Raw genomic sequence first — 20,130 nt, 5'->3', positions numbered from 1 at the left:
GCACCAGCTTCACGTCCACCTGAGCAGCAAGGCCGAGTCCACACACCGTAAAGACCAGAGTAGTAACCTCCACCCCCAGCAGGAAGCGGCCCAGTGGTGCCCAGTTAAAAAGCTCAACTTCCAGAAACAGGGCACCTCCAAGAAAGTAAAGATCATTCCATTCAATCAGATCCATCTGGATATAGATGGAGTAATAAAATTAATTAAAAGCCAGTAGGAAGTAAGCAAAGAAATCAACTTTTATTAAACTGAGACATGTGAACAAGACTCAGCTTACTGATTTTCCCCAAGTCAGTGTGGCGTGGCAGGGGGACGCTCAAAGGACAAATAGGGAAGAAAGAGAAAACATGACTATAAATGACCAGCCAGGTACTAGATCATCGGAAAGCACTGATTCTTAAGAAAATCCAGGCCACACTGTTTCTTCTTCAAAACAGCCCCCCTAAAAATGTTTAAGTTTGAAATTAGGAGAAGAAGGTCAAACTAGCCTCACATGGCAGGTCCTTCCCCTCTAAAGTTAGCATGTTTGATTAAACTGGCCACTTCTATTCACCTTTTCCAAAATATATAAACCTCCTCAAATACAGACCACCAACGCAGGAAACGGAACTGGCCGGATTTAAATTGATCCCACAGCACCACTGTCCTACTTCAAGACACACTGGTCTCAGGACCCCCTTCCCCATCTGAAAGTTAGTGAGCTTGTACTCGTGGACGTGCATCTATCAATATCACCATCTCTGATATTAGAACAGAAAATGTGTGAATACTTTATTCATTTAAAAATTACAAAAATCCATATATTACATATTAACATACAAAACTTTTTTTTACCAAAAATAACTACTAGAGTGGCTTCCCTGGTGGCACAGTGGTTAAGAATCTGCCTGCCAGTGGAGGGGACACAGGTTCGATCCCTGGCCCGGGAAGATCCCACGTGCTGTGGAGTAACTAAGCCCATGCACCACAACTACTGAACCTGCGCTCTAGAGCCCGTGAGCCACAACTACTGAAGCCCGCGCACCTATAGCCCACAAGCCACAACTATGGAGCCTCTGCTCTACAGCCCACTAGCCACAGCTACTGAGCCCGCGTGCCGCAACTACTAAAGCCCATGCCACGTGCTCCACAACAAGAGAAGCCACGACAATGAGAAGCCCGCACACTGCAAGGAAGAGTAGCCCCAGCTCGCCACAACGAGAGAAAACCCGCCTGCAGCAACGAAGACCCAACACAGCCAAAAATAAAAACAAATTAGTTAATTAATTTTTTAAAAATAACTACTAGAGTTTCCAAAACAACAGCAGTAAAATCTTAGCAAGAAGAGACACAGTTTTGCATTTTGACAAATCTCTTTAATGTCAGACTTACTGGAAAACAACTGGGTTCTCATATCTATTACTGCATGAAAAAGAGGGCAGTGCGTCTGAACAGCCCGTTCAAGATAACTGCGGATATTCCTCTGTAATACAACACCAAACCTCAACAAGGGCTTTATTTCTCCCCAAACGTGAGCTGCAATGTGGAATCTAAAACTGTACTGCTGAACTTTTTGTTACTTTATCACTTTAAAATCTGTCTTTAAATGGACATTTACCTGGGTCTGATTTGGTCATTTGGAAAAATACTGGTTCAGTGAGTTATGCAGACCTTCCGAATGTTGTTAATTACAGATTATCTAAAGCAACACATTCCTTAACGTCAGCACTGATCTCATCAGAAAAGTCCTGGGGACTTCCCTGGCAGTACAGTAGTTAAGACTCAGCGCTTCCACTGCGGGGGCACGAGTTCGACCCGCGCTCAGGGAACTAGGATCCCGCATGCCGTGCGGCGCAGCCAAAAAAGTAAATTAATTAATTAATTTTTAAAAAGAAAAAGAGGGGCTTCCCTGGTGGCGCAGTGGTTGGGGGTCTGCCTGCCGATGCGGGGGACACGGGTTCGTGCCCCGGAGTGGCTGGGCCCGTGGTCCGGAGCCTGCGCTCCGCAACGGAAGAGGCCACAACAGTGAGAGGCCTGCGTACCGCAAAAAAAAAAAAGAAAGAGAAAGAAAAGTCTTGAAGTCTTAGGAAGCTGCCAGGTTCACAGTGGCAGATACAAGCTTTCTGAAATTCCAATTCTACTTGGAAGTACAAATTTTACCACTGGCAATAGTGTTAGCTGCTTTCCTTGCAGTGACAGGCTAACTCTGTCCGTTTAGTAAGAAATACTGGTAATGTGTCAATTCTTCCGTTATGGTGGTCCATGAAAAAAAGCGGCCAGTTCAGCTAGCAACCCAAGTAACTGCAGAAAGGCCCATCTTCCAGGCAACCTCCCAACTCCAAAACGCAGAAGTGCTTTCCACACACTTCCTGTTTTGTTACAGAGTATTAAAAAGGGGTGCACTCAGGGCTGAGATTTAACAAAATGAATGATTTTCACTGCTGCCCCAAGGACATTCTTAGAGGAGAATGGCTTTTCTGAACTGCACGGCAGTAAGGAATCCAGCAACAATGGTAGCTCGGGGACTCGGTCCAAATGTTAACAGGCAAAAAGAGGCAAATGACCTCTTGACAGTCATGAAAACTATTTTGACCTCAAATACCCACTGGGAATGTCTCAAGGACATCCCTGGGGTCTGTGGACCACAATGACAACCACTGCCTTCAGGAATTATATCTCTAGAAAGAAAGCATAAGAACCACATACACATTAAAATGAATTTCAGATAATGTCTGCTATAAAATGGAAACCATAAAAGCAATTAAAAGCAACTTTTACTTGATTTACCAACTGCCAATGATAAATGTAAATACAGTGCAGAGGCCTGCATATGTCTCGCAATAAAAGTTTCAGTTTCTACGTAGATAATGCCCATATTTTAATTCTTCTCTGGTAGCTCCTAAATTGCTTACACTGTGAAGAATTATTCTGATAACATAAAGTACTACATCTGCCGAACATGCAGGACTGTAATAATGTACGGGGACTGGAGGCTTAAACGCCTTAACCTTGCCTCTTAGTTCTGTGACGAGCCTTACTGAGTGTCTATGGACTACGTATACAATTAACATCAACGACCTTACTGCATTTACTCATACATTCTTCAAAAAACAACCCCCGGGCTCTGTGCTAGACACACGCCGAAGGGAGCAGAGCTAGCCCTGCCCACAAGACACTTACTAAGGCAGTAAGTCGGAGCAGTGACACTGGGGGTATCCTGGGGATCGACTGCCCGCCAGGGCTGAGGGCAGACACGGGTGGGGGGCTGCAGCAGCTGCCTGGCTGCGAGGATCAGGGCACGCTGCCCAGAACCGGCGGAGAGCTGAGCAATCGGAGGACGAACGAAGGGGTCAGAGATGCCGGTCTACTGGCCAGACTCTTGAAAAGTCCACGGCATGAAACAAACTGGCAGAGGCTGCGGAGACCTGCCAGTGTAGGGAGGTCCAGGGGCGGGACAGGGAGAGGCAGCCACAAAGAATCTCAGGGGAAACTTGAGTATGGACCGTATCTTCAGTGACTCGGAATCACTGCTCCTGTTTGTAGGTGCAGTTATGTAGAACAATGTCCTTGCTCCCAGAACACGAGTGCTCAAGCACTGAGGGGTGAAATGAGGTGACCTCTGCAACTTACTATCAAACGCAGGAAAAAACAGAAACAACGCAACGTGCCAAAACATCGCCCCGTCGTGCACCTAGATGCAGGGTGTATACCTGTGTGTCCACCAGGCCCCTCTAGGAAGTACCCTCTAGATTCCAGCGAGGAGGCAGCCAGGATCACAGATTCAGTCAACAAGCTCAGGTGAGCTCGGGGAACCAGCGCCCTGGAGGCGGACACCGTCCCGGCCACGGCCATGCACGACGTAATGGTGGAAAAACAGCCTGTACCACCTCTGCTACGTACCTGCAAATCTCAGGCGACTGCAAAATAACTGTTTTAGAAAAAACAAAAATAATAAAACCCTCCAATCCACTCTGCCGCCCGCCAGCTGCCATCACGTCCCTCCAGAGCCAAACTCCTATAGCACATTCTGGAACTCTCGCCCACGCCCGTCCGCAAACACCATCCCTCCCCACACCCTTCAGGCCCCCAAACAAAACACTGGTTTCCAAACTCACCGTCGGACTGGACAAGAGCCCTGTGAACAATTCCCACCGGCCTCCCCGCTCAGCACTTCTCCTCGCTCAGAGCACCCTGGGGTCCTCCTCCTCCCCGGGGTTCACCCCGGCCCCACCTACGCTGGGCCCTCCAGCGGCACTAGGTCTGAGCCTCACGCCGCGGCCCCCGGAGCCCCTTCTGGGAACCAGAGCCCAGAAGCACGTGTCCTGGGGGCACACGGCAGGCCCTTACAGGGAGTGACACGCATGCGCCCAAATCTCCACTGCCGCCCGGACCCCTCACCAGTGATTTCCCTGGTCCAGTACGTCAAACCTCACTATGGCCATTTGACAATAAAATCCGCTCCCGCACTTCCAAAGCTGAACTCTGCCCCCATCCCTACTCTTTCCCGAGAGCACCGCCCAAGGAGATCCCACCAACCCCCCCAGAAAGAACCCTGCAACTCCTCTTTTAACTCTCTCTGCTGTCACCCCCAGCATCTGACCATCACCAGGCCCGGGGGCCCTGCCCACCTGCTCCTTCCCACCCAACTCCTCTCCCACTACACCTGCGCCGCTGGGCTCCGCTTCCTTGAACCCGTGAACCGGCTTCCCTGTCCCTGCCTCTGGTCCCTGGCGATTAGGTGTCATCTCTCTGTAACCCACCCTAAGGTGGAATCCACGGATCTGTCCCTTGGTCCCTCCCAAAGCCACACACGGTGAGGCGGGAAGCCAATCCCCTCCCAGCCATCCTGCAGATGAGTTCCAGGCTCATCCCTCCCAAAGGGCTGTCGTCACAGCGCCCGGCTTGGCATCACGTCTAAACTCTACCCGCATTTCAGGCCTCTCCCAATCCGGCTCCTGCCTACCCAGATATGACCTCATTTTATTCACTCACTCACTAGACCAAGGGTTGGCCCCGTGGACCAATTCCAACCCTCCACCTGTACAGCCCATGAACCAAATCAAAAGAAGAACAGTATGTCCTGACATGAAATTACATTAAACTCAAACATCGGTGTTCACAAATAAAGTTTTATTGGAACACAGCCGCAACCAGCTGTCTGCACACTGGCTGGGGCTGCTCGGGGGCTGTCACAGCTTGTCCAGTGACTGACAGCCTCACTCTAATGTAAAAACCTCTGCTCTGTGCGCTGGATCATCACGTCACAAACACCCTGCTGGGCACATGGGAGCGACCCGTAAATCCTGGGCAAGTGAATAAAGAAACGACCTTGAGGTTCACGTGCTCCGTAAGCACAGATTCTCCTGAACTAGTCACTGGCCTGGCAGCTCCTTCAGTCCTTCAGCTACAGGGACAGAAGAGATCTTGGTTGTAATCATCTTCCCGTTGTAAAAATAAAAAGGTAAAACATGAAACATTTGGAGACTACAGGCAATGCTCCCTCCTACACTTCACTTTACTTGTTGCTGTGCTTTTTACAGTTAACGTGGAAAACATTCAGAGACGTGAGGACAAATTAGATGACAGGTCAATTTTTTTTACCTCTACAGAAGAAAGTTACGTCGCAAAGAGCCACAACACATCACGCTGAATTCAGGGTGAAATTTAAAATTTTTAGTCATTTTCCCACTTACATGTGCCCATATAAGAAATATTGGCCCTAAAATTATAAGAATTCAAACTCAACATTGCAAACTGTCTAAAACCATCTGATAGAATTTAAAATTGTCAATAAAATATCACTGAATAACAAATAATCTGCCAAACTTACAACACTATATAGCAACAGAATCTATCACAATTTACTTTCTGAGAAGTGCAGGAGAAAAGTCACCTCCCTGGAGAGAACAAGAGGCTATCTTAAGCCTGATGACTGTCAAGGGCGGCTGCTGGGCCAGCTGTGTGGAGTTCACACCGGAGGATTCCTCACAGTAGAAACACACATTTATCAAGGGTCCTTGCGTTTCTAACAAGTGTATACTTTACAACCATGCCCAAGCTTTTAACTAGCAAGTTGTACTATTTAAATCACCTCTAAGCTCCTGTCCAGTTCTCAAATTCTAAGATTCTGTGATGTAAGTTTATCACAGACAAAACTCTGACTACATGCAAATGTCTATCAATTAAATCTGCCCCATATAAACTGGTAAGCATAAAAAGATACAGGGCCTGGTGGGTGAAGCTGATGATAATAACAGTAATTATAGGCGCTACCATTCATTGGATCCTAAACACATCTTTGCATTATTTCACTGAGTCTTCACAACCTTGGATGTAGGTGCATCCCCGTTTTACAGAGATAGGCCCATCCCCTCACCATAAATATTTATTAAGGCAACATGAGACCGGAGAGCAGGTGGGGTGGCGGTAGGGGTAGGCATGGAGGGCAGGGCCCGGTCACTCGGTAACGCACTTTGCGTCGGGCTAACTAACCCCACTGCCATCCATCACCACATGTTCCCTTTGCCTCCCCTGAGAGCAGGGCTGTGCATCCATCCATCCTTCAGCTCCCTCCAGAAACTGCAATCCGTTTAGCACTCATCTGCCCTTCCTGTTTATTCCCAGGAACTGCAAAGCTTGGAGAGGAGGGTGGTCAGCCGTCCAGGGTAAGGATGCCAGTGTCCTAATCATTTTCCACCTGGAAATTTCACAGAAACCAAATAATACTAACAACATGTGCCAAGATGTTAAGGAAAGCTGTACTCCTAGCCAGGAACATAAAAAAAGACGATGAACACCCAGCTCGAGCAGTCATTAAAACAAGTAATGAGGACAGGTGACAGATGCAGGGACCACTCCAGAGGTTTCTGACGCACAACTGACATCAGGCAAACACAGCCGCTCAGAGGCAGGGCCCATAACCAAGGAGAACAAAGTAATCTGATCTACAACAGAAAATGGACAAAAGTGTAAGGAGCCCGCCAAGGACGAGTCGCAGATGCTGGCTGACCCATGCACGGCGCTGGCATGGCTCGGTGGTGGCAGACACAGCCCACGCCACTGTCACCTCGGGGGCCGAGGAACCAAGTTCACAGTCTCCATTTTACTCAAGATCATAATTCTCAATGTGTAATTAAAACTTAGTCATGGGGACTTCCGTGTGGTGCAGTGGTTAAGAAACTGCCTGCCAATGCAGGGGACACAGGTTCAAGCCCTGGTCCGGGAAGATCCCACATGCCGCGGAGCAACTAAGCACGTGCACCACAACTACTGAGCCTGCGCTCCAGAGCCCACGAGCCACAACTACTAGCCTGCGTGCCACAACTACTGAAGCCTGCGCTCCTAGAGCCCATGCTCTGCAACAAGAGAAGCCACCGCAGTGAGAGGCCCGCGCACCACAACGAGGAGTACCCGCCGCTTGCCACAGCTAGAGAAAGCCAGCGCGCAGCAACGAAGACCCAACACAGCCAAAAATAAAGAAATTAACTAATTTTAAAAAAACAAAAAAACTTAGTCACGAAAAACAACATCCTAAAGATTAGAAACTGCACTTAGAACCCCAAAATTACTGGGCCTGATCTAAGACTGATGAAAAGTTCATGCGATTAAAATGTCCATGTAAAGCATGTATTTATAAAGATACTTTAATCTTTTCAAAGCCACATGCGTAGTCAAATGCCTTAATCAGACCAGAATGCCTCCCTTTTACTGCTCCAGAACCCCAGGAAGCCGGTCTGAAACGTGATGAGGACTCTGAACTTCAGGCTGCAAATGGGCGAGGAGGCCCAAGTACCAAGAACGCCGTGTGCCAAGGGCCTCACACATGCTCAGATGTGCGCCCCACACCACCGCGGGAGGGAAGCCGTGCGTGGCTACCCTGCACGCAGAGCAGACGCTGCCAAGTCTGCCCCAAAGCCAAGCAGCCACAACACTGCTTTGAGCTGCACGGGTCCACCGATATGCAGATGTTTTTCAACAGTAAACATTTCGGTACTGCACAAGCTGCAGCTGGTTGAACCGAAGATGCAGAACCATGGATACGGAGGGCTGACTACAAGTTCTATTCAGATCTGCCACTACGTGCAGTGTTGGTGCCCCTACCCCCCACACTGTTTAAGGGTCAGCTGTACTTTTGTAAATAGATGGGTCCAGCACTGAACAGCAGAAGCCCTTAGAAAATAACCCTTCCCCAGCCCAACAGGACTATGTAGACTGGAGAGTGACCTTAAAGAACTTTTATAAACTTAGCAAATGACACCACGTAAGGCCACACTCATTTCTCATCCACAGCGCTAGCACATCATAAGCCCACCGCGTCCACACGTGCAACCAATGATCTGGGCAGACTTTAAAAGCAGCCCGGCATTCTGCCTCTTACCTCTACTGTCAGTCTCTCCCATCCCGCTCCCAAACAGAACAGCAGAAGGAAATGATTATGCAAAGTGATTGCTGTCAACAATAAATACGCAGACTTTTGATGTCACTAAACTTGTAATTTGTAAGGAGTATGGTGCCAATTTATGATAATGTCGGTAAGGGCAAATGTTCTTAGGGAAAAATACATCCAAAGTTGATACAGGAGTCCCTTTGTCTTTTGCTAAAAATGGACGTTATTGGGATAATTAATAAAATCTGAACTAGATCTGATGCTTAGATAACACAGCTGCATCGATGATAGATTCCTAATTTTGAAAATTGTACTGTGGTTATATAACAGAAGGTCCTTGTTAATAGGAAACAGCCATTTAAGTGTTTAAGGTTAAAGGGACTTCATAGTTTAAACTGTTCAGGAAAAACAATAGAAAAATATATACACACACAAACACAGAGAGTTGCAAAGAGAAAGGATAAAGCAAATATAAAATATTAGCATCTGAGACTCTAGGACAAGCCTACACCATAATTCTTTGTACTATTCTTGCAACTTCGAAGCCTGAAAAAACCCAAATCCAATTCCTATGAAGAGATGCTGAGGCTATTCTTCCAAAGAATGGCAGTGAGGACGGACAGACGCGTTCTCATCTGCAGGTGCTTCGCTGACACCAATTATACTTCGTGCAGATTTCCCCAAAATACACCCTGCTGACGACCCCAGGCTCCCTGAGTCAGCAGAGGAGCGCAGCCGCTGGCGGTGGAGCAGCCTGCAGGAAAGGGGCCCAGCGGGGGCGCCTCACCACCGGCTCACTCTCGCCCAATTCCGCTGCTTGACTTCTTTCCCCAGCTTGCATGAGCACTTGCAGCCTCGAGTCACACACTACGGTCTGAGGGGCAGGTCCAGCCAGCGGTTAGTTTTTGTAGGTAAGTTTTATTGGAAAACAGCCACGTCTATTCCGGCCTCTCCAAGGGCAGAGCTGAGTGGTTGGGACAGACCCCCAAAGCCAAAAATGTCTACTCATATAGCCCTTGACACAAAGTTTGTTCACTTCTGCCCTGCAGCCGAGCGTTTAACCACATCAGTGTCATCTCCAGACTCTAGAAACTGCCTGGAGACTAAGACGGGGAAAAAGAGACAGGAACTTTCGTTGAAGAGCAGCGATCGTGGCCTCCTGAGAGGCGCTCCAGGATGGGCTGGCTCTGCCGGCTCCACCTCCTGTTGGCCGGAAAGAGCGATTTCTGCTTCAGATTATAGTGGATCCACAGAAATCCCAAAGAGGCAAAGCAGGCTTCCTGAGCTCTTGAATGATCCCTGGAGAACTCGGGAAGCAAGTTGAATTGAGTGGTTTTTGTTTGTTTTGGCTGTGTTGGGTCTTCGTTGCTGCGCGCGGGCTTTCTCTAGTTGCGGGGAGCGGGGGCTACTCTTCGTTGCGGTGCGCGGGCTTCTCATTGCGGTGGCTTCTCTTGTCGTGGAGCACAGGCTCTAGGTGCGTGGGCTTCAGTAGTTGTGGCACGCAGGCTCAGTCGTTGTGGTGCACGGGCTTAGTTGCTCCGCGGCATGTGGGATCCTCCCAGACCAGGGCTCGAACCCGTGTCCCCTGCATTGGCAGGCAGATTCTGACCAGGGAAGCCCTGAGTGTTTTATTAACAGCTACGCACAGAGGGAACCCCAGGCAGTACACGTTTGCTTTCATCTTACTGCCTTCAGCTTGCTTTCTCCCAACACAGTAGGACTGCATTTTATACAAAGCTGAATTATGCAAATTTAAGTTATACAAATGTAAAATAATGTAATAAATATTAAACCGTCGCTTCACAAAAAACGTGAAATTAGTTGAATCCTGCAAATCTGAAAAATCCACAAAATGTTTAATTTCAAAACTAGAAAGCCAGTTGACTGCAAACTATGTTTGCCCACTGACAGCTGCAGCAATTCTTCACTGGTAAACAGGATGCCCAGCATTCTTTGTCAGATTCAGTCAAAATCGTGGATGGAGTGAATGACTTGGCGTCTCCAGGGAAGCTCCCAGCATAGAAGGCAGCTTAACGCAGCACTCTGCTCCTGAGACCCACCCCTGGCTCCAGCCCACCAGTTCACAGGACAGGTCCCGTCCTGCCATCCACCTGCCAACGCAAGTGCAGGGCCACTCTTGGTGGTGACAGCTGGAACCGCAGCCTGAGTCATCCCCCCCACCCAGGAAGATCCAGGGGCCCGGGGGCTGTCACCACACTCAAGGGACACAGTTCACACCAAGAAGGAAGCGCCAGCAGCACGCGCACCAAGTTCTCACTGCCAGCTGTATCCAAACCCATTGCTACTTTAGAGAGGGTTAGCTTTGCTTCAAGTCATCTGATGACTTTCCACCTTGAAGAAAACGGAGAAATCACTAGAGACCAGAAGCAGCATTCTTTGCAGCACAGAACGTAAATCTTTATTACAAAAGGTTTGTCAGTACAGGGCTCTGCCCAAAGCCGCTCAGCGCAGTGCCGGCTTCCTGACACCACTCCGCCCGCCCCATCCCTACCTGGGCCCTTCCTGCCAACTCACTTTCTCCTTCAGAGCATTACCTGCACTCATGTACGCTAAATGCTAACACAGAAGGACTTAGGGCAAGGAAAGGGTAGTCAGCTTCCACAGACCCTCCATCCCACCTATCTACCTTTTCAGTGATGTAATAAAACCCATTCTCATCTCTTCACCTTCTCTGGCCTTTTCTGGTGGATTTTATTCTTCCATCACTTATGCATTGTCAGCAGTCCGACCCTGTGGGTCACCAGTCATCGCCACCACCATCCCCCCTCCCCAGCACGAGGGTCCTTATAAAGACAAAGCAAATCTTACTGGCCACCCCCCAACAGAGGCAGATGATCCAAAACATTTAATCAAATCAGACAGTTCTTGGCTATGGGTAGATGTGAAAGATGCAGAGAATTTAATTCAAAATAGGAATCAATTTCACGTGACTTCCACAATGCTTCGGGTGTACTCTCAGCTAGTGGCTTAGGAAGTTAAGGTTTCCATCGTGTTTTCATTCAAGAATACCCACAGGTTTCAAGCAATGGCAGGCTCTGGGTGGTCATCCCAAGCTCAGCTTCCTCTCAGACTTAGTCTGCAGCATTATGGTGAGGGCGTGCACTGGGGGGGTGACAAGACGTCAAGAGCGATCCCCCTGCTCCCTGCCCTCTAGAACTGAAGAGGGCCCCCTCTCTTCCCAGGAGGCAGGCCGGGCACAGCCCCGGATAGTGGACAGACAGAGTCAAAGGCAAGGCAGATGGCATAAAATGAGATCATTAGCTAAAGCTCTCGCTTTTAACTGGTTTCACAACCTACACAAAAGTGAGAAACCTAAGGGTTAAGTATTTTTAAAACTACTCTGAAAGGGAGGGATGATGCTAGGATTCTACTCTTCTGTGGACTTAAATGAGCTCCAGGTACTATCCTGGAACAACAAAACAAGTGTAACTTTTTAAGAGCAAATTTCAACCATGTGATGCCGCCCCCCAACCCCCCCCCCCCCAGCGGCTCTCAAATTTGCCAAAAATAAACATTTCAGAATGGTTCAGGGCAATTCCAGTGAACAATTCATTATGCAATTGCTTTTATGACCATCATATATGTGAAGTCAGAGAACACAGTAACGACCTTTATTTCCCTCTCCTAAAGGGAGAACTTTTTACAGCTTTTTCTAAGACATTCTCGTTGAGAACTTTAATACGTATTTTCCCCCAGAAGTCTTTTCTTCAAAATGAGAAAATGCTTATTTTTTCCAGATTTAAACAGCTGAAGTGGTAAAGTTAAACGGACATTTTAAAGTCAGGCGCCATTGTCATGTAATATGTATACCTAACTGTGCCGCTAAGTTTCCAGAATTCATAGCGTAGTTGAAGGTCCTAAGGAAAACTAAGGCTAGTAAGCTGTAAGCGCTGTTACCAATGAGCCATTTAGGCAGACTCACCCAGACCCTGTGCCAGGGACACCCATTTACCAACCCACCAAACAAGGCTTGTGGTTCTTTATCTCTTTTCTCCTTGACAACCATCTAACACAGGAAGTATTTCTTCAGCAAAGTGCATATGCTACACCTGCAAGTCCTTTAAAGTGCAAATTCTGAATCTTTCCCTATCTTTCAACACCTGGGGTACTTCTGAGGCGCACTAGTCAAGATTTGGGCACATGTGCCTCAACTTGGGTTTCGTCATGGTTAGACTTTGGGTATGCATTTCTGTCTCAGGGCATATCAAGAAACATGATATCATTATGTCTTATTACTGGTGATGCTGAGATGCTATCTGCCAGGTTTTTCCACTGTGAAGTTACTATTTTTCGCTTGTAATTTATAAACATCTTGGGAGAGATACTTTGGGGCTGTGTAAATATCACAGATTGGAAGAGACTTAAGGAGACGTGACAACTAAATGCAGAGAGGGATCCCGGATTAGCTCCTGAAACAGAAAAAAGACATTAGTGGAAAGCTGATGAAGTTCAGCAAAGTCTGCGGTTCAATTAACAGGACTGTGACGATGGTAACTTTCTGATTTTTATACGAATATCTGATAATCTAAGATGTCAGCATTCAAGGAAGTGGCTGACGGGCATAGGGAAGCTCTCTAAACTATTTTTGCAATTTTTTCTGTAAGTCTAAAGTTCCTTCAAAAGGAAAAGTTCACTGGGACCTCCCTGGTGGCGCAGTGGTTAAGAATCCACCTGCCAATGCAGGGGACACAGGTTCGATCCCTGGTCCGGGAAAATCCCACATGCCACAGAGCAACTAAGCCCATGCGCCACAACTACTGAGCCCGTGCACCACAACTACTGAGCCTGCACACCACAACTACTGAAGCCCGTGCGCTTAGAGCCCGTGATCTGCCACAAGAGAAGCCACCACAATAAGAAGCCCGCGCACCGCAACGAAGAGCAGCCCCCACTCGCCGCAACTAGAGAAAGCCCGCGCAGCAACGAAGACCCAACGCAGCCAGAAATAAACAAATAAAAAATAAAAAAAATTTTTTAAAAAGGAAAAGTTTACAAAGCTCCAGATTCTGATTCCGTATGTTGGACAGGGCCTGAGAGTCTGCTTTTCTCTCAAAAGCCCAGTGATGGTTATGCTGTGGTCCTTGCTGTGGAGCACTCCACTAGCAAGGCTCTGGAAAACACAACTGATGTATTTCACTACTCACAACTTTCAGAGGACAATCAAGTAAATGCATCAAGATTACACTTTGAGCACTGTAATCACTGCTTACCTAGAGGCAATCCTTAAACTTCGGCCCAGTGACACAGAGAGAAGCTCACTGCAGAGTCTAAAATCACAATCTTTGCTCTAACGCTGTCTGTGCTTGGCCTTCCCCAGACGAGCCTGGCACCCTGCAAGGCTGCGGAGCCAGAACGGCCAGCAGGAACGCACACCACCCGCCCACAACTGCAACGCAGCGGCGGCCATGGGGACCGTGATCTGGCCATCCATCCCACTGCTGGTGAGCAACCATCACCAAGGCCACTGGGAGGCAGGAGAGCAGAGCAATGAGAACAGACCCTGGACTACCTACTCACAGAAAGCGACTGGCCCCACAGGTGAGCTCTGCTCATCCCATTAAAATGACTTTTAATATCGTATAATAAACCCACAAGAAAGAATATAAGACAACAGGCAAGAGATTTGGCAAACTTCTGGCAGACCAAGAGGATTTAATGGGGGGAAAAGGAAGTAGCAATCTGGAGCACACAGGAGTGGATACAACCAAAGGAGGGCTCTAAGCCTGTGGATGGCGAGGACCCCATACCCAGGATCCTCGGTCGAGGGCGAGGGCTGTGGCTGCCCACAGAAGTCAGATCCCTATCCAGAAGAGCTGCACCACGGCCCTCCCTACACCAGATGGAGCAGCCCCAAACCAAAGGGGTCTTCCTTACGCTGAAAGGCCCATAGAACACCTGTCTTCTGGCATTTGAGGTCCCAGCACAATAAATAGTTCCCAAACACCTGAAGGGAAACCCGCACGTTTTCAAAGTCAGCCCCACAGGGGACTTCCCTGGCGTTCCAGTGCTTAGGACCCCACGCTTTTACTACAGTGGGCCCGGGGTTCAGTCCCTGGTTGGGGAGCTAAGATCCCTCAGGCCGCGCAAATGCGGCCAAAAAAAAAAAAAAAAATTCAGCCCCACACTCAGATTTCTCTGCCTGCTTCCTTCTGCCTTATACAAGAATAATTACCAATACTTGAGGAGTACTTGCCACACAAAGTAAGAAGCCAATCTTTTTAAAAAGAAGAAAACAAGTGACACTAGAGGAAACAAGAAATCAGAGAACAAGAGAACTGAACAAATCCTTAACAGTATATCCTCAAAGCCAAGGACATAATGCATTCACCAGACAATACGTTATTATGAAAAAAGAACAAGTCAGTCCTCAGAAATTAAAACTCTGTAGAAATAAAAAAATTTTAAATAGGACTGGAAGATAAATGGAAGCCCTATCCCAGAAACAAGAATAAAACGACACAGGAAGAGGATAAAGACGGGAGACTCAGAGAGTTAATCCGAGATGTCCATCATCAAACTAACAGCAACTCCTAACATAGAAGAGTAAAAGCAGACCAGACGAAATTCTCAAATGATACAAGAGCATTTCCAATTCCAGAGCTGAAGGACACGTCCCCAAAGTCAAAGAGCACTCGTGGTGGGACTCGACACTTTCGGGGCATTCCAGAAATGGCTGAACACCAACGAGGATCCTCACGAGTTACCCAAAAGGAATAAGGCTCCTTGGCAGAAAGTTTTCATTGAAATAAAGAAAGCCAAGATTAAAACGTGAGACCTGAACAAACGCAGATGTATAGTAAAAGAAAACATCAGGATGATACCTGGGCTGGTCTAGAGAGTAATCAGTCCACACGAGAAAAAGGTTGGAGAGATCCAACACCATCCTTGAGAATTTAAAACGACGTAAAGAATCAATGGGAACAGAAAGTGCAAAGAAAAAGAAAGGCCATCACAAACAATAGGAAAAAAAAAAGGCTGTATAGAGGGGAAATGTATTAGCTGGCTGTGAAGCAATATCTGCTCGACAGGGATAGAAGAGGTGAGATAAGATACGAAAAGCTAACGCATCCTGTCATAACAGCAAGTCAAGAATGTATAAAACCAATACAATGCCAGCTTATTATTTAGAGCTATGGAGAACTTCAAGAAACAACAAAAAGATATCAAAGAATTTGAGGAGCGGAACTGAGAAGTGGGGCAGGGGGCTTTGCTTCTCATGTTAAGTTTTCCACGGACATTTTATTGGGTACAATGCTTTATTAAGATATCAAGTATGTGTGCAGCTCTTTAAGAACATGGACTTGAGACAGATCGCGTTCAAACCTGGCTGTGTGTCCCGGACAAGTCCCTTACCCTCCGTGAGCCTCAGCCACCTCCCTGCCCACCTGCCTGGACCGCTGTGCTGAGAAACGCTGCAAACGCGCGGCGGGCCCGGCCGCAGCACAGGACCCGCACATGACAGCCGTTTGCTACAAATTAACGCCAGAGGTGACAGAATCCCACGTCCCAAGAAGACACGCTTATTTTAATTGCCAGACAAAGGAGAACTGGAGCTGAATCCACGGAGTTAACGTTACAGGCGGTTCAGGCGTCCCGAGCACCGACCAGTGGTCCCCACGGACGTCCCCCTCACTCGGGCCCGCCCCGGGTGAACCTGCCGCCTCCCGCACTTCCGCTCCGCAGCCGCGGTCCCCGCGCCCGCAGCCTCCGGCTTCCCGGGGCCTCTCGGAGGGGCTGCACCGCAGCAGCAGCGCGACCCCGCCCCGCCCGCCCCGCGGCCGGACGCCGCTCGTGAGGGGCAGGTCCCGGACGAGAGGCCCGCGCCGGCCGCCGGCACCGCGCCGGCGGGGGCGGCGGGGCGGGGGGAGGGGCGGCCGGAGCCGGGCGCTGAGGTGCGGCGGACCGGCGGCTGACAGGGCTGACGCGGGGGTGCGCAGGGCGGCGGGCCGTTGCGGCCGGTCCCCGCGTCGGGGGTGCGGGGGCGGCGGCGCGGGCGCGGCGGCCGGAGGAGGGCGCAGGGAGGAGGGAGGAGGGGAGATCTCGCTCTCGCTCTCGCTCTCGCCCCGCGGGAAGGGGGAGGCGGAGACGCGACCGGCTGCGGGAGCTGCAATTACCGTGTGGGCTGCGGAATTCTCGTGGTGTTTGTCGAGGAGATGCGATAATGGCGTCCGTCCTCGCGAGAGAAGCCGCCGCTCTGCGCAGGCGCTGCGAGTCCCTCCCTGCGGCCCTCTGCTTTGCACCGTCTGCGCAGGCTCCCTGGGCGGGCGCGCCGGCCGGGGGGCGGGGCGTAGGGGAGGGGCCTGCCGCTCGGGGCCTGTCGCGCGCCCTTCGCTGGCGCTGGTGACCGCCGGGCATGCGCACGCGTCGTGCTCCCGCGCCACAGTTTAGGCCCCTAGGCTTCTTTCTTCCCCGTCGCGCGCTCGGGCTCCTCGCTAGCCCCTGAGAAGTCGCATCGCTGGACCGTTGGAGGAATTTGCATTTTCTTTGAGGCCTAATGAATAGGAATTAGCTCCCCGACGACTACATATCCCGGAGGGCCCTGCGCGAGCTTCGAGCAATGCATTCTGGGACTCGTGGTTCCTGCGTCTGCGCCAAGCCTGCCGGTACTTGTGGTCCCTCCGCCCTCCGGTCGCCCGACTGCGCCCGCGCATGGAATGGTGGGACTTGTAGTTCAGGTGCCGCGGTCGGCTGCTCCCGGCGAGGCTCTAGCTACTGCTCTGGCCGTGTTCCCCCGAGTAACAGCGGGTGTTCAGGGGACCCTAGGGCCGTCACAGGCTCGAGGGCACACTCCTGGAAAAATATATATTAATTAAATGTGATGTATATTTTATATGTAATTGATGTTAGTTATGTATCGTGTATAATATAGGGACTGTTACATATGAAAAACGTAGTATGAATTTGGCTGTGTTTATAGAGCATAAAAGTGCGTTTGTGGGTACTCGTAGGAAAAAAATTCCCAAACTATAGGCAGTTCCCAGAAATGTTATTCCTGCTTACTGGTATTGCTGGGATTACCACTGCTTTTTCATTTTTCTTCTCGCCTCTGTTTTCTGAGTTGTTTACAACGAGCTAAAATTCCTTTGATCCTCCAAACACAAAACGGTGGAGCTATTTTCATTCGGAAAGGAAAACGCTGTACCGTTAGTTTCCTGCCCACTTCTCTTTCGCCAATGATAAAACCGTACTCAGGGCAGTAACCAGCTGTGCGGCCTTGGGCAACCTTGTTGCGTTAGGGGCTCTTCAAGAAATAGCCCTCTGGGGTCTCCTGAGACTGGTCACTGGATTCCTCTGCAGGAAAAGTGCCCTAAAGAAATTCCAAAGAACCACAGAAGCTCAGCGCTTGGAAGATCCTGATAATGAAATGAGATCTGTCCTGTTCAGAGGTGAGGAACAGTCCAGAGAGATTGGAAACATTGCTCAGCAAGGTTACATAGCTGGAAAGGGATGAAAGCGGGGTCTAGAAGCCAAAGCACCTGGGTCTGGAGTCCAGAGTCCGTTTGCAGTGGGAAAAGGGTTTCTGAAGCCAACCGCAAAAGTCCCGGGAGAGCCATGCTTTCTGTCCCCACTTCTGTCTCAATTACAACCAGTCTGAACACATAACTCTAAAATTCTTGACAAGGATTCATGAATATCTGACGAGAAAGCAGATGAACGTAGGGTGATGGTTTTCATACTATTTCAGAACATCACCAAGTCCTCATCTGCAGCTCCCTTCCAGGCATGGCTTTGCCTGCTCCTTCCTTTCCAGGCCACTGCTAAGTCATCGGACGTCATTTTTAAGCTGATCAAAATGACAATTGTGCTTAGGCTGGAGTGCTTGACTTTTCTTTTCTGTTTCTGATGTTTCACGTTTATTTACTTTTCATTTTGCTGCCCAGGAAGCTCGAATAGACGAAGGTGTGCAGTATTGACAGCTGATTAACCATGGTTTAAAAGAAATTAAATAGCTAGAAATCAGCGAAGACAACTGCCTACCAATGAAAGTTGACTTCCCTACCACAGGGGACTCTTCTCCTTGCCATCAATCCTTACAAGAATCCAATCCAGGGAATTCCCCGGTGGTCCAGTGGTTAGGACTCCACACTTTCACTGCTGAGGGCCAGGGTTCAATCCCTGGTTGGGGAGCTAAGATCCCACGAGCCACACAGCGCAGCCAAAAATATATATATATAAAGAATCCAATCCAAGTTCCTGGAGTTAACTAGGCTGAAGTCTCATCACTGGGGGCTTTATGGAAAGACAGGGAGGTGCACCCTGGCCTGGATGACACCAGACATGGGGGACCACGTGGATGTGCGTGCACCAGGCGTTTGCAAAGATCTCAAAGGCCCCTTCTTCAAAACCGTGCAGGGCCCACTTCAGGCACACCCCGGAATCCTTAGAGGGTCCTGTTCCTGAAGATGTGCCCAGCATGGAGAAGAGTGAGTTATTTGTGAAGCCCTCAGTTGCCCAGGAAAAGCCTAGGAAACAGTATAACTCCATAGAGCAGGGCTGTGAGAGCAGGCCTGACGTGGGCTTGGAGTCCAAGCTCCCTGTGGCAAGTTGGCCGTCTCCTCTGGGAACTGGCGTTCCAGACTCAGAGCTCGTGAGGCTATTGGGAGGATTCGATGGAGCAGAGTGTGTAAAGGATTTAGCGGAGGGTCTAACTCAGGAAATGATCATATTACCGTGTGTTGAATTACCTCGCCTTGGCCAGGCACATCTTATAATCCCTTCTCATTGTGAAGAACATGAATTTCAGAGAGGTTAGGCAACGCGCCCAGGGTCACACAGCCATGGCAGTGCTAGAGCTTTGAGGAGGAGGGTCGTGAGCTATGGCGGGAAAAGTACTTAGCATGTGGGATGTGCGGGTCCTTTTTGGCCAGGGGACAAGTTTTGTTTCCATCCTAAAATAACAGGAAGCCTTTACAAGGTGTGGGGCAAGGGTGGATATGATGAGATTTGCATTTTCAAAATTCACTCTGGCGGGAGTGTTGGAAAATGAGTTGGGGTGGGGAGGAGGGGTCCTGAGTGGACTTGGGGAGAGCAGTTGAGGCTGTGGTAGGGGTTCAGGCAAGAGACGGCGGAGGCCTGAACCAGGGTGGTCACAGTGGAGACGGAGAGGCGGGGGAACCGAATCAGGAGATTCCGAGGGGTGACGTCAACGGGACAGGAGCACGAATCCGACCCTGGGGCAGGGGTGAGGGAGGGGGGCCTCTGGATGCCTCCCGGGCCTGCAGATGTGCAACTGGGTGGACGGATATGCTATTCCCTGAGCCTGCACTGAACAGTGTCTCTTTGTGCCCCGTCCACCCAGGGGACCTCTCGTGTAGTTCCTCCCCCATCCCAGACACCTGGAAGAGACCTGGTTTGGGGGTGAACCGGAGTCCTGGGGACAGAGCTCAGAGGATGATTCGGGGGAGTGGGAGAGAGCAGCAGCCTGCAGCCCCACCGCTGCTGGCGGGGATTCCACCCAGGCCAGGACAGACCACTGCCACACGTTCCGGGCCGCCGAGAAATGTAAGGAAGTACCAGCAGTAGAGGTTCCCTTGATGTGGAATTAACCATTAACCATCGTGAGGTGTGCAATTCAGTGGCACCCGGTGCGTTCACGACGTTGTGCAACCGACACTACCTTGCTCCGAACCTTTCCATCACCCTTTACCCGTCGTTCCCCTTCCTTCCTCCCCCCTCCCCCCAGCTCCTGGCAACTGTCCGTCTGCATATGTGCCTGTTCCGGACATTTCGTATCAATGGCATCA

General features: G+C 49.7%; 1 protein-coding gene across 3 annotated transcripts in view; it reads right to left on the bottom strand.

Annotated features, from left to right (window-relative positions):
* The window catches only part of BANP (BTG3 associated nuclear protein), a 104,317-nt gene extending 87,745 nt beyond the window's left edge, over positions 1 to 16,572 (bottom strand). For all 3 annotated transcript variants that reach the window (XM_082677077.1, XM_082677076.1, XM_082677078.1), the window contains exon 1: positions 16,501 to 16,572. The gene's annotated coding sequence lies outside the window, so the exon portion shown is untranslated. The remainder of the gene's footprint in view (positions 1 to 16,500) is intronic.
* Between the last annotated feature and the right edge of the window lie 3,558 nt (positions 16,573 to 20,130).

The sequence above is a fragment of the Grampus griseus genome, assembly GCF_964374135.1.
Source record: "Grampus griseus genome assembly, chromosome: 19".
In the NCBI taxonomy this organism is placed as follows: Eukaryota; Metazoa; Chordata; class Mammalia; order Artiodactyla; family Delphinidae; genus Grampus; species Grampus griseus.
The sequence above is the reverse complement of the archived record's forward strand: the minus strand, read 5'-3'. Positions and strand labels throughout refer to the sequence as shown.